The sequence below is a fragment of the Pyxicephalus adspersus genome, chromosome 8 (genome assembly GCF_032062135.1).
Source record: "Pyxicephalus adspersus chromosome 8, UCB_Pads_2.0, whole genome shotgun sequence".
Taxonomy (NCBI): domain Eukaryota; kingdom Metazoa; phylum Chordata; class Amphibia; order Anura; family Pyxicephalidae; genus Pyxicephalus; species Pyxicephalus adspersus.
The window spans coordinates 32,823,879-32,836,342 of NC_092865.1; positions in this window are offsets into that span (position 1 = coordinate 32,823,879).

Here is a 12,464-nt window from a genome sequence, read left to right on the forward strand (position 1 = left end):
ACCTGTAAATTAAGAATATATATATATATATATATATAGATTATATATATATATATATATATATATAGAATATATATATATATATATATATATATATATATATATATATATATTTACTAACTATATATTTACTATATATATTTACTAACACTTCAATAACAATACACTGTCATATACGTACAGTTTACAGTCAAAATAAAATTTATTTTCAATCTCTATTTCTTCCTTATCCTCCAGTCTCCAAACCCCCCACATGTGGGGACCAAGCGCCATTACCCACAGCTTACTGCCATATGACAGACAATGCATATCTGCGCTGTCTGTACATGTAGTCTGTATCCCCCATATGACAAGCAGTATTCACTGCTTATCATTGTCCTGCATTTTCTCCTGACTCCCACTAGAGAGCTGGCAGGTTGGACTGAGCCCACAGGATATCAAGAAGCAAGGAGGCAGAGTAAACTAACTCTAAACTCTAAACTATATTTGGTCACTATGCACCCGCGTGCCGCGTGCCTCCATACTCGTGCAAACATAATGTGAAGCGCACAAAGGTACGCGTACAGACACACGACCAGTGGCTTTCAGTAAAAGCCTTTCTTATATTAGGTGGGATTTCCAGTCAGGACAACAATTTTTCTATTTGTGAGTCACGTACCTCCTCTCCATGGCAAGATTTTAAAGGAACCTTTACAACTATCATAACAGATAATGTAATATCTCAAGTTATTTACCTCAAAAAGCTCAACAATGACCTGAATTTAATATATATTTTTTAAATAATTATTCCTAAAAGGAAGTTCCCTACTTAAAACTTACTTAATAGGTGGCTTACTAGCACCTATTTGATAAGCAGGTGTTGCATTATTATACTGTAAAATAAATTTTCATGAAAAACAATGTACCGCTTTTAGACATATACAGTTAAGTCCATAAATATTTGTAAAGAGACAACTTTTTTCTATTTTTGGTTCTGTACATTACTAAAATTAATTTTAAATGAAACTACTTAGATGCAGTTGAACTGCAGACTTTCCACTTTAATTTAGTGGGTTAAACAAAAATATTGCAAAAAATGTGAGGAACTAAAGCCCTTTTTTAACACAATCACTTCATTTCAGGAGCTCAAAAATAATTGGACAAATAAAAAGCTGACAATAAAATGTTCATTTCTAATACTTGGTTGAAAACCCTTTGCTGGCAATGACAGCCTGTAGTCTTCAACTCATGGACATCACTAGATGCGGGATTTCCTCCTTTTAATGCTCTTCCAGGCCTTTACTGCAGTGGCTTTCAGTTGTTGTTTGTTTGTGGGCCTTTCTGTCCGAAGTTTAGTCTTCAACAAGTGAAATGCATGCTCAATTGGGTTCAGATCAGGTGACTGACTTGGACATTCAAGAATATTCCCCTTGCTTTATTAAACTCCCGAGTTGCTTTGGCTAATCAATGTGCAATGTGACTGCATTTAGCTGGATTTTAGCAGACAGTATGTCTCTGAACACCTCAGAATTCATTCGGCTGCTTCTGTCCAGTGTCACATCATGGATAAACACTAGTGTCCCAGTGCCACTGACAGCCATGCACGCCCAGGCCATCACACTGCCTCCGCCATGTTTTACAGATGATGTGGTATGCTTTGGATCATGAGCTGTTCCACGCCTTCTCCATACTTTTTTCTTGCCATCATTCTGGTAAAGGTTGATCTTGGTTTCTTCTGCCCAAAGAATGTTTTCCAGAACTGTGCTGGCTTTTTTAGATAGTCCATTCTAGTCTTTCTATTCTTGAGGCTTATGAGTGGCTTGCACCTTGCAGTGCACCCTCTGTATTTACTTTCATGCAGTCTTCTCTATGGTAGACTTGGGTATCGATACGCCTACTTCCTGGAAAGTGTTGTTCACTTGGTTGGCTGTTGTGAAGGGATTTCTCTTCAACATGGAAATGATTCTGCGATCATCCACCACTGTTGTTTTCCGTGGATAACCAGGTCTTTTGGCGCTGCTGAGTTCACCAGTGCTTTGTTTCTTTCTCATGGTGTACCAAACTGTTGATTTTGCCACTCCTAATATTGTAGCAATGTCTTGGATGTTTTTTTTTCTGTTTTTGTAGCTGAAGGATGGCTTGTTTCACCTGCATGCAGCGCTCCTTTGACCGCATGTTGTCTGTTCACAGCAAAATCTTCCACATACAAGAACCCCCCCCCCCTCAAATCAACTCCAGGCCTTTTATCTGCTTAACTGATAATGACATAGCAAAGGAATTGCCCACACCAGCCCATGAAATAGCCATGAAAAAGAGTCAATTGTCCAATTACTTTTGAGCCCCTGAAATTAGGTGATTGTGTACAAAAATAGGCCTCACATTTCCTCACATTTAATGCAATCCTTTTGTTCAACTCACTGAATTAAAGCTGCAGTTCAATTGCATCAGAGTTGTTTCATTTAAAATGAATTATGGTAATGTACAGAACTAAAATTAGAAAAAAGTTGTCTCTGTCCAAAATTTTTATGGACCTAACTGTAAATCTACTGTATTGCAATAAATTCAGTTATTTTGTATTGAATGCAATACAAATAGATTTGAATTTCCCGCCCCACCCTGAACAAAACATCTGGACGCACCGAAGTCATAGGGAACTTCTGGTGACTCATCGGATATAGAAGACGCCGACCGGAGGAAGCAAGAAGACGAGGATAGCGAAGTAGGGCACCAGCGGATCAGGTAAGCGTTATATTTACTATACTATATTAATATCCCGAATATATCAGTATTGTTCTACTAGGCCTAAATCCCAGAAGCTCACCATGTTTTCTGTTTACTATTTGTCACAGCTAACATGTAAGTAAATCACCATTTATTTACATTTGTTGCTAATACCAAGTCTGCTAACCTAATAATTTTTATGATCTGGCTCAACCTACCCAATACACAAATCACATCTGGTCAATATAAAACAAAAACGTTATTATATAACCTCCACCATTAAACTTACCATTACATAACCCTTTCTAATCCCATAACAACAATTACCACAATAACATCTATCACTTCACAAACTATAATCAGTACATATACAATACAGGCTTTACAAAAACAATCATTACGACTTACTCCTCCATGAGGCAATTGGATGTTCCCTGGATCAACAGTCACTGTTATTTTTACTTTAAAGCCTTAATACCCAGTTATATTCTGAGCTTCTAGAAAAACATCCAGCTTTTTCCTAAAGCAATTTATAGTAGTTGCTGAAACTACTTCCTGAGGGAGCCGATTCCACATTTTCACAGTGAAGAATCCCTTCCTTATCTGCAGCTTAAACTTTTTTCCTCCAGACACAAAGAGTGGCCTCTTGTTCTTTGTAATGATTTCTTTGTCAACTTCTATCTTTCTTGAAGTCATGCTGCTTATCACTTATGATATTATTTTCTAGCAGAAACTCCTCTATGTGCTTCTTTATCAAATTTTCTAGGACCTTTCCAACTATGAATGGTAAACTAACCGGTCTGTAGTTACCTGATAATGACTTTGCTCCCTTTTTTAAAATAGGAACTACATTGGGCTTATGCCAATCCATTGGTACCTTGCCAGTGACTAAAGAGTCTCTAAAAATTAGAAATTATGACTTTAAAATAACTTAGCTCAGCTCTTTGAGGACACATGGATGTAATTCATCAGGTCCTGGTGCTTTGTCAACCTTAATTTTTCCCAGCTGTTTCTCAATTATATCAATTCTGAGCCATTGTGACTCATTTAAGGCAGTGACTTTGCTATTATGAATTTGGACTTGAGTTCTGTTATTTTCCTTTGTGTACACAGAGCTAAAAAAAGTGTTTAGTAAAGCCTTTTCTTTATCCCCAGTTACCAACCCAGTGAAATCTTTTAAAGGGGCCTACATGCTCAGATCTGATCTTTTTGCTATTATTATATATAAAAACATTTGAGGGTTTGCCTTACTTTCCTTTGCAATCTGTATTTCATTTTGAATTTTTGCACATTTTATCCCCTTCTTGTCTTTTGTTATATTCTTTATAGTTTTCAAACAATGAAGGTGATCCTTCATTTTTATATTTTTGGAATGCCCTTTTATTGTTCTTTGTGGCTTTTTTAACATCAGCTGTGAACCACAAAGGTTTTCATATTAGCCTCTTAATTGTATTAACCATTGGAATATTTTTTTTCAGTTTGCTTTTGTAGAACAGACTTGAAACATTCCCATTTGGGTTCAGTGCTTTTTGCGGACAAAATTGTCTCCCAGTCCAAGTCACAGAGAGCAGCCCTCAATAATAATGGAAAATATGCTCTCTTAAAATTAAATGTTTTATCTTTCCTGTTTTTTCTTCCTGTTTACAGCTTACATTAAATGAAATCATATTATGGTCACTGCTACCCAGATCCTCTTTTATATGCACATTTGTTATAAGCTCTGCATTGTTAGAAAGAACCAGGTCCAGCAGAGTATAATTTCTAGTTGGGGCTTCTATAAACTGTACCATAAAATTATCTTGTATTAAATTCACAAATTCCTCCCTTTTGCTATTCCTGTAGTGCCATTACTCCAGTCAATGTCAGCGTAGTTGAAATTTCCCATGAATAAAACACTTCCACTTTTTGCTGCTTTTTTATCCGTGCTAGTATTTGATTCTCTGTTTCTTCATTAGCACTGGGGGGCCATAGCAGTCTCCAATAATAAATTGTGTGTTATTCAACCCCACATTCAACCCCACCCATAATGCCTCAACCTCATTGCTTGTTCCATCCCCAATTTCTCCTTTCACATTCACTTTTAGATCACTTCTCACATACAGACAGTCATTACCACCCTTACGTTTGACTCACACCCGGGGTAACCCGGGTAATCCTAAGAATTACAGGCCCACGATATAAACAAAAATTTCTATGCAAAAAAATTAGGATCACTTTTTGCATCAAAAAACTGACAGAATTAGAATGCTATGCTGCTTTTACCATAATTGTTTACCAAATCCTTTTGTTTTTCAGTACTACTAGTACTGCACAATTCAATGTTTGTTTGTAACATGGGACGCTCCTTACAATTATTCATAACCCTCCCCCCAACTTTCCCAAATCCACCCTCCACTAGTGTCTGACCTTTCTGCCACCTTATTTAACTGCCCCCCCTTTCCTTAAATATCCCTCCCCCATTCCCCTAAATTTTCCCCTAGCACAGCAGACACCCTTTTATTTAGGTGCAACCCCAATGAAAAGTCAGCCCAGTGCTCTATAAACCAAAATTCTTCCCTTTTGCACCAGGACTTGAGCCATGAATTTAGCTGCCTAGGCTCTCTCTGCCTTTCCTGTGTTGCACATGGCACAGACAATATTCCAGAGAACATAGCCTTGGAGGTCCTTTTCTTCAACTTGAAACCTAGTTCCCTCAACTTATTTTTAAGGATCCTCCATCTTCCACCTATATTGGCATTGGTTCCAACATGAGCCAAGACAGCTGGGTCCTGTCCAGCCCCTTTCAGTAATTTGTCCACTCGGTCCACCACATGCCTAACCCTTCACCAGGGAGACAGCAAACCATTTGGTTGAAGGGATCTAAGTGACAAACTTTTCTATCTGTCCTCCTGATCATAGAATCCCCTATGGCTACCAACTGTCTTTTACTTCCTGCGTTTCCCTCCCCACCATTACTAGATGTGCTGCTCTCCCAGCTGTTAGGGGTAGCAGTAACATCTAGAGTTGCCACCACTGGGTCTGCCACCCGCACATCTTCACAACTTTGCAAACATGTTGGGGTGCTCAAACACAAGGCTGGCCTTCCTTTTCTGGGAGCCCCTACCACTCCCTCTAGTTACATTAACCCAACTCGCTACATGTTCATCCTGGTTAACCTCTCCACCCTCCACATCTAAGCCATTAACTGCCTGCTCAGTGAGCAGGAGACCCCTCCCAAGGTGGTCCTGTGATTTCAGTGTTGCAATATGCTTCTCCAGCTCTCCAATGCGAGATTCCAGAAAGGTGACTTGCTCACATCTGTCACAGCGATATTCACCTAGGAGCTGTTGCTCTATTTGATACATGTAGACTATACATGTAGATACATGCATACATGGCAGACTGTACACTTAACAAAACCTTCCACCTTGCTGCCACTCATTTTCCCAGTTACAATGTTTGTTTGCAAGGAGTTATAAAACTTTACTTTACTTACTTAGTGGTTACTATAAGGATTTAACTCATTTTGTTTTCAAACTCCTGTTTTTTCTAACACTTGATTAAAAATCTACTTGTTTCAACAGCCAAGCAGTGAGTATAGCCATGCCCTATACGTTGTTATATAGGTATGTTATTAACAGGGAACATTTTCTTTTTTCTCCTTAGTTACTTATACATAACAGTGGCGATAGGCTATTTTATCTGGGAACCATGGAAATTGTTTTAGTTTTTTGGGGTCCTTTTTGGGTCAAAATTTGAACGCTTAACAGCAACACCATACATAGACAATGCATACTTTTCAACCTTTTGCAAAATAGTTTTATTTGAATGTATCGTCAGAGATCCCTCCATCAAACAAATCCATCTTAAATTCATGTTGAGCTAATAAAATAAACTTTACGGCTAAAGAGTACACAAAAAAGGGCATGGGAAGCAGAACACAACCATAGGAAATGAATATCAATGCGAAAAAAAAAAAACAACATACAATGTAAAAAGAGGCAGTAGGATTTATTGTCAACAATATAATTATTTGCCTGTAGGGTATGTAAACAGTTTACTTATGCTACAATATAAGAAGGAGAGACAAGGCAGATTATATTTTGCACTAAACAGAGTGCATTATCAGACAATATATATTCTTCTCTGCTAGATGATATGTAAGCAGTGTCATTAGTACGTCTAGGTTTTATCTTGCAATTAAAATTAAAATGTGTAATCTAAAAGACAATTATTTTTCTGATTATTATCAGCAGCACATTTAATTAAAATGTAAAAGAGAAAGATACACTCAGTGTATTAACTAAAGCTGCATACACACATGCAATTATTGTCGTTGGAAAGGATCCCTCAGGATTCTTTCCAACGACTAAGGACTGCACAATGCATGAACGAGTGCTGTAACATACAGCATCGTTCGGCTCTATGGAGTGGGGAGGAGGAGAAGGACAGGGTGGCACACTGCAGCACGCTCTCCCTCTCCCCTTACATTAGGATTGTTCGTCATCCATCGCCCGTGGATCCGCCACTACACAGAACAACCAGGTTTCACACAGGAAAACCAACTTCAGGGACTTTTACAAATAACAATCCAATAACAATAGATTTTTGGTGAAGTTCTCAAAATATATATTAATTATTATATGCATACATCTTTTCTAATTCTAACTCAATACCATAACAATGAAGAATATACTTACATCAATACAATGAGTGTTCTTCTCTCATATGATGTTTAAACAAAGCATGGCAGGGACAAGGCGTAAGGAAGATCATCCCCTCAATGTAAAATCTGAATAGTGTCAGTTTAAGATAGAAAAGGGAGTAGGGTATATGGGATTTTTTTTATTAACAAAACCCTAAATAAATTATGCTCAAAGCACTTGATGTCTATTGTTATATTTATTTCAGTGTTTATCAGTTAACCCTTATTCTCATATATTAGTTTGCATATAATGTTTCAATTAATCTATTAATCAAGTTAATTGATTCAGTTTCTATTTACAATCTTTACAATCAAAGTTCAGAATTTGTGCTGGCCCTAAAATCTCATAATTCCTGCAGTTTTTAACCTCCTTTTTTTTGCTCTAAATGTTTCTTATGTCTATTTCTTTAGAGGTTTTTTTCCTTATATTTATTTTCTTATTTTAAGGGAATTATACATTTTGTCATCTGGTTTATCTGGTTGGAAAATCAATATAAACTATAAACAAATGTGGTAAATATTATCTATTATGCCTCATTGCTGTTTCTTGAAAGTAAAAAGAAGGGAAGGGAAGAGTATCAAAAATAAAAAAAATTAAATAGAAGCAAAGTCCCGAAAGAAGCGAAAAAAAACAAAAAAAAAAGAAGAAAAAAAAAACACTCACATTGATAAAGGGAGGTTGATTCCATCCTATTCCAGTGCTGACACCCACTTATCTTTGAAACTATAAGGTGCAACAAACAACTAATTTCAATAAAAAGTACTCAGCCAACCAGTATTCCTTCATTTGTCACAACACTCACTTGGTTTGGAATGACAGACGCCAAATCAATGGTATCCACTGGCTAAAATAATTCCTACCCCAATAATTCTACCAGATTATAAGGCTAAAAAATGTAAAAAACAGCCAATAATATTAAAATCAGTGAACTAACTAATCAGTGACTAACTAATGTAACCTGCTTGGTTTTAAATAGGAGCCACACACGTCGATTGTATCCACTCCCTCAGGAGACCAGGATACTTACCTCCTTCCACCATCCTGCCGGTCTTCTTATGCTGATGTCACGCGTGGAGAGGACGTCACATGTGGAGAGAACATCCGGCTCGAATGAGCCGGAAGTGTCTCTGCCATGTAGGGCACACCCCATGGCCTGGCGAACACCCATCATTTATAGGAAAAGGGGATTGCCCCCAAACCTGTGGGATCTCCTTCCCTCCCATAGGTTGACAGACAGAACCATCCGGCTGTGAAGGGTGCCCCCTATGTCACAAAGGGAAAAGGCAGGGACCAAAACACCCAGCAGGAAAGCATTAAAATAGGTGACAAGTTAGTTATTCTGGATGGTTGTGAAGCAGATAACAATGTAATGATCAGTTCAATGATAGTATCAAAAGTATCAAAATATGGGACTTTAACGGCAATTGAATATCATAAAATTTTTATATTTTATTCACAACATTTTAAAAAGTTTATAGATGCCTTTCCCCATTGTAAAGATTCAGGGGAAGTTAAATAACATCATAACATACATAGGTTTAATACATTGTACACATTACATATGTAGGGATCATCCAATGTGTTTCGCAGACTATGTCTGCTTCCTCAGGGATGTAATTACTGCAGACAATAGATGTATCAGCACAAAAAGCTATTCAACTACAAGTGCACTTTGTCACCTTGTATGGAGGCAGGTATGGGGGGGGTTTAAAACCACAACAACAGAGATAGCGGTATCCCAAATTAATTATTCACAATAATGTTCAATTTGTAGTATCTCTCCCTTGAGGTTTTTAGAAGACTGCCATCAAAGCATCCATTTATTCATGTCACTGTCCTTCTAGACCAATGCATGTAATTCAGAAAAAGGGAAGACCGCCATCATCTGTGATGCTTATCATGAATAAATAGATGCTTTGATGTCTTCTGAAAACTTAAAGGGACAGAGACAACTTTTTTCTATTTTTGGTTCTGTACATTACCACAATTAATTTTAAATAAAACAACTCAGATGCAGTTGAACTGCAGACTTTCAGCTTTAATTCAGTGGGTTGAACAAAAAGATTGTATAAAAATGTGAGGAACTAAAGCCTTTTTTTTTCATTTTAAATTTTTATTTAATTTTAACTAAGTACAACAAAAAATATATAATAAATAAAATATAAACAAACGATAAAAAAAAAAGAAAAAGAAGACAAGAATACAATGGCATATAAGGGGCTTATCAATATTAAGAATAGTTAGAATAGCAATGTTATATACAATACTGCCAAATATTTATTTACATATTGGAGGCAGGAAATTTTCCCAACATTTCCAATTAGCATAAAATTTATGAGAGTTAAATCTACTATAACCCAATGCACGTTCATAATAGTAATTTGCGTGGATCTTCTCCATTACTTCAGACATATTAGGTGTTGTAGGGTGGTTCCATCTAGTAACTATGGAAAGTCATGCTGCAAAAAAAATATGAGTAACTACAACTCTGTAAATACGTAGGAATCTGTCTATTCCCAGATTAAGTAATGCCAATGCCGCATCAGGACTAGTCAGGCATCCCATTACCGTTGATATTAAAACAAAGAGTTCCAAAAATTACATAGATTTTTATGTTCCCAAAACATATGTACATGAGTACCCAATTCACCACTTTCTCTCCAGCATACAGGAGAATATTCTGACAGAAACTTAGAAAGTCTATATGGTGTTCTATACCATCAACATAATATTTTTGGTAGTTTTCCCAGTAGGAAATACATTTCAAAGCTGTAGAACTAGAGGAGATTGCAGTTTTCCACTGTGAGAGCGAAAAAGAGCATTGTAAATCTTGCTCCCAAATAGAGAAAATGTGAATTCTCTTCCAAGAACCTTTATTTTGAATAAATTATAATATACAGAAATACCTCCTTTACATAGATTGAAATTTTGACTTATTTTCCAAAAAATTCTGGGCACAGAAAGTATATTATCTGAAAGTGAATTATATAAGTGAGTTATTTGTAACATTCTATATTTATTCAGAAAAGTATGAAATGTTGGTAAATCTTCATTCTATCGATAGCCCAGTTTATACCAGGATTGTAGGTTTAAGTTTGCTATAAGGAGCTCAATCCCAATCCCAGTTCCCTGCAAAGGAACTGGGATTGGGATTGATTCCGTATGTATACAATTTTTACTTTTAAGTTTTTTTCCATATTAATAACATGGCATCTATTGGAGGCAAATGCAGATTCAGTCTAATTGTTGAACAGGAATGTGCCATTATAAGAGCCAAATAATTACCTGTTGGTATATACATTTTTTTCAATAGCCAACCATCTTTTATTTACCTCAGGCTTTATGCATAGCGCCAGATAATCCATCAGTGACGCCAAAAAATAATCCACCATAAGGCACCCCCATTCCACCCACTTTCTTTGCTTGAAATAAAAGTGAGTGAGATAAACGGAATTTCCTATTATTCCATATAAATTTCTGTATTATAGATTGCAAGGAGGTTAAGATAGAGGAGGGAAGAATAATAGGTATGGTTCGAAATAAATAAAGGATACGTACGTAGATTTGGTACCAAATCTATCAATGGTGTAAAATTACAGTAACCATAGTAGACAAGGAACTTGTCAAGTGAATACCTAGGTATAAGATGTCCTTTGACCACCCAAAAATCCTAACAACTACCCAAACAGTAGACTTATTGACAGGATATGGCTGTTTCTTTTCAGATGCATGCCCTCAGTGACTGATAATGCTTCGAGATTTAAATGCAGGAGAAATATTTCTCTTGATTCCATTTCTCCCCTGGAACATGATATAGAGAACTTACATGTTACCTATAATGTGTACTCAGCAGTTTATTTGGTGGCTCATGCCTTGCACAATATGCACACAGCTTATAAACTGAACCTTAGCAGTCCAGAAAACAAAAAAGGATATGCTTTACAGGTTAGTAATTGATTTTTACAATCTGATGTCACTGTCTGTAACTGTCTGTCATTTGCAACCCTATTTAATGTGAAGTGTTGTGTAATTTGTTGGTGCTATATAAATACTGTTTAGTAATAATAATAATGATATTACAGGAAAATATACAGAAAATACAAAGAAAGCCTTTTAGCTTCTTGACAGCATCAAGTTATTCTACTATTTTAGTTTGCAGTAGGGAAGACGCTGAGTCTATGCAGAGGCATGCTTACGTTTTCATTTTAACCTAACTTTTAGGCCATACCTCTGCCTTTTTCTGCACCTCCCTAAAGCTTAAAATAGCCATTATATCAGAATAAAAACGACTATATTATATTTACGCTGACTCTACACTGGTCAATTGGTGCATCACCAGGTAAATAAAATCATTTACCTATTGACTAGCCTTTTTCTTTTGACTAACCCCCCCCCCCTCCACGCTCCAGTATATTTATATAACCCCCCGCCTGATTTATATATAATATATTGACTAACAATAAGATAGCTATCAGAAACTTGAAGTCTCGATTAGAAGTCATGGTGGAATTGTGACAAATGCAGAAACACATCTGGGGCCTTTTAAAATTACATTAAAATGGTAAATAGAGGCACGTAGCCGTAAGAATTAGGCGCAGTGCCTACATGAGCGGGTGCTGGGGCCTAGCCCAGAGCTTTTAAGGGGTTAAGAAAAAAGGTAGTGTTGCTAGAGGGGGCTGGGCTAGTGTACAACGTGGGAGAGGAGGAGATTAGGAATGGGAGATGTTAAAAGGGGCTGGACGATAGTGAGAGGCCCTCTTTTGGACAGAAAAAGTTTGTTTATAAGGGATGGGCTAGAAGGTCCGAGCTACCCGCGTCAAGTCTAATTTAAGGTTTAGTGATTGGGTTCATGTACGTTTAAACTCTTTCAAAGCATTTAACAGTTTACCAGCCCTATGATGAAATGGTTTGTTTTACTTTTTTTTTTTCATTTCATCCCCCATTTATTTTCACCTGGTGATCCTGCGTGGCAATGTTCCCTCGTAGTATTTATGGAGCCGCAAGCCTGTGATCCTAAACAGCAATTCTAATTTAGATTACAAACGTTTCCTCCTTCATGGGAGTTCAGATTCATATTAC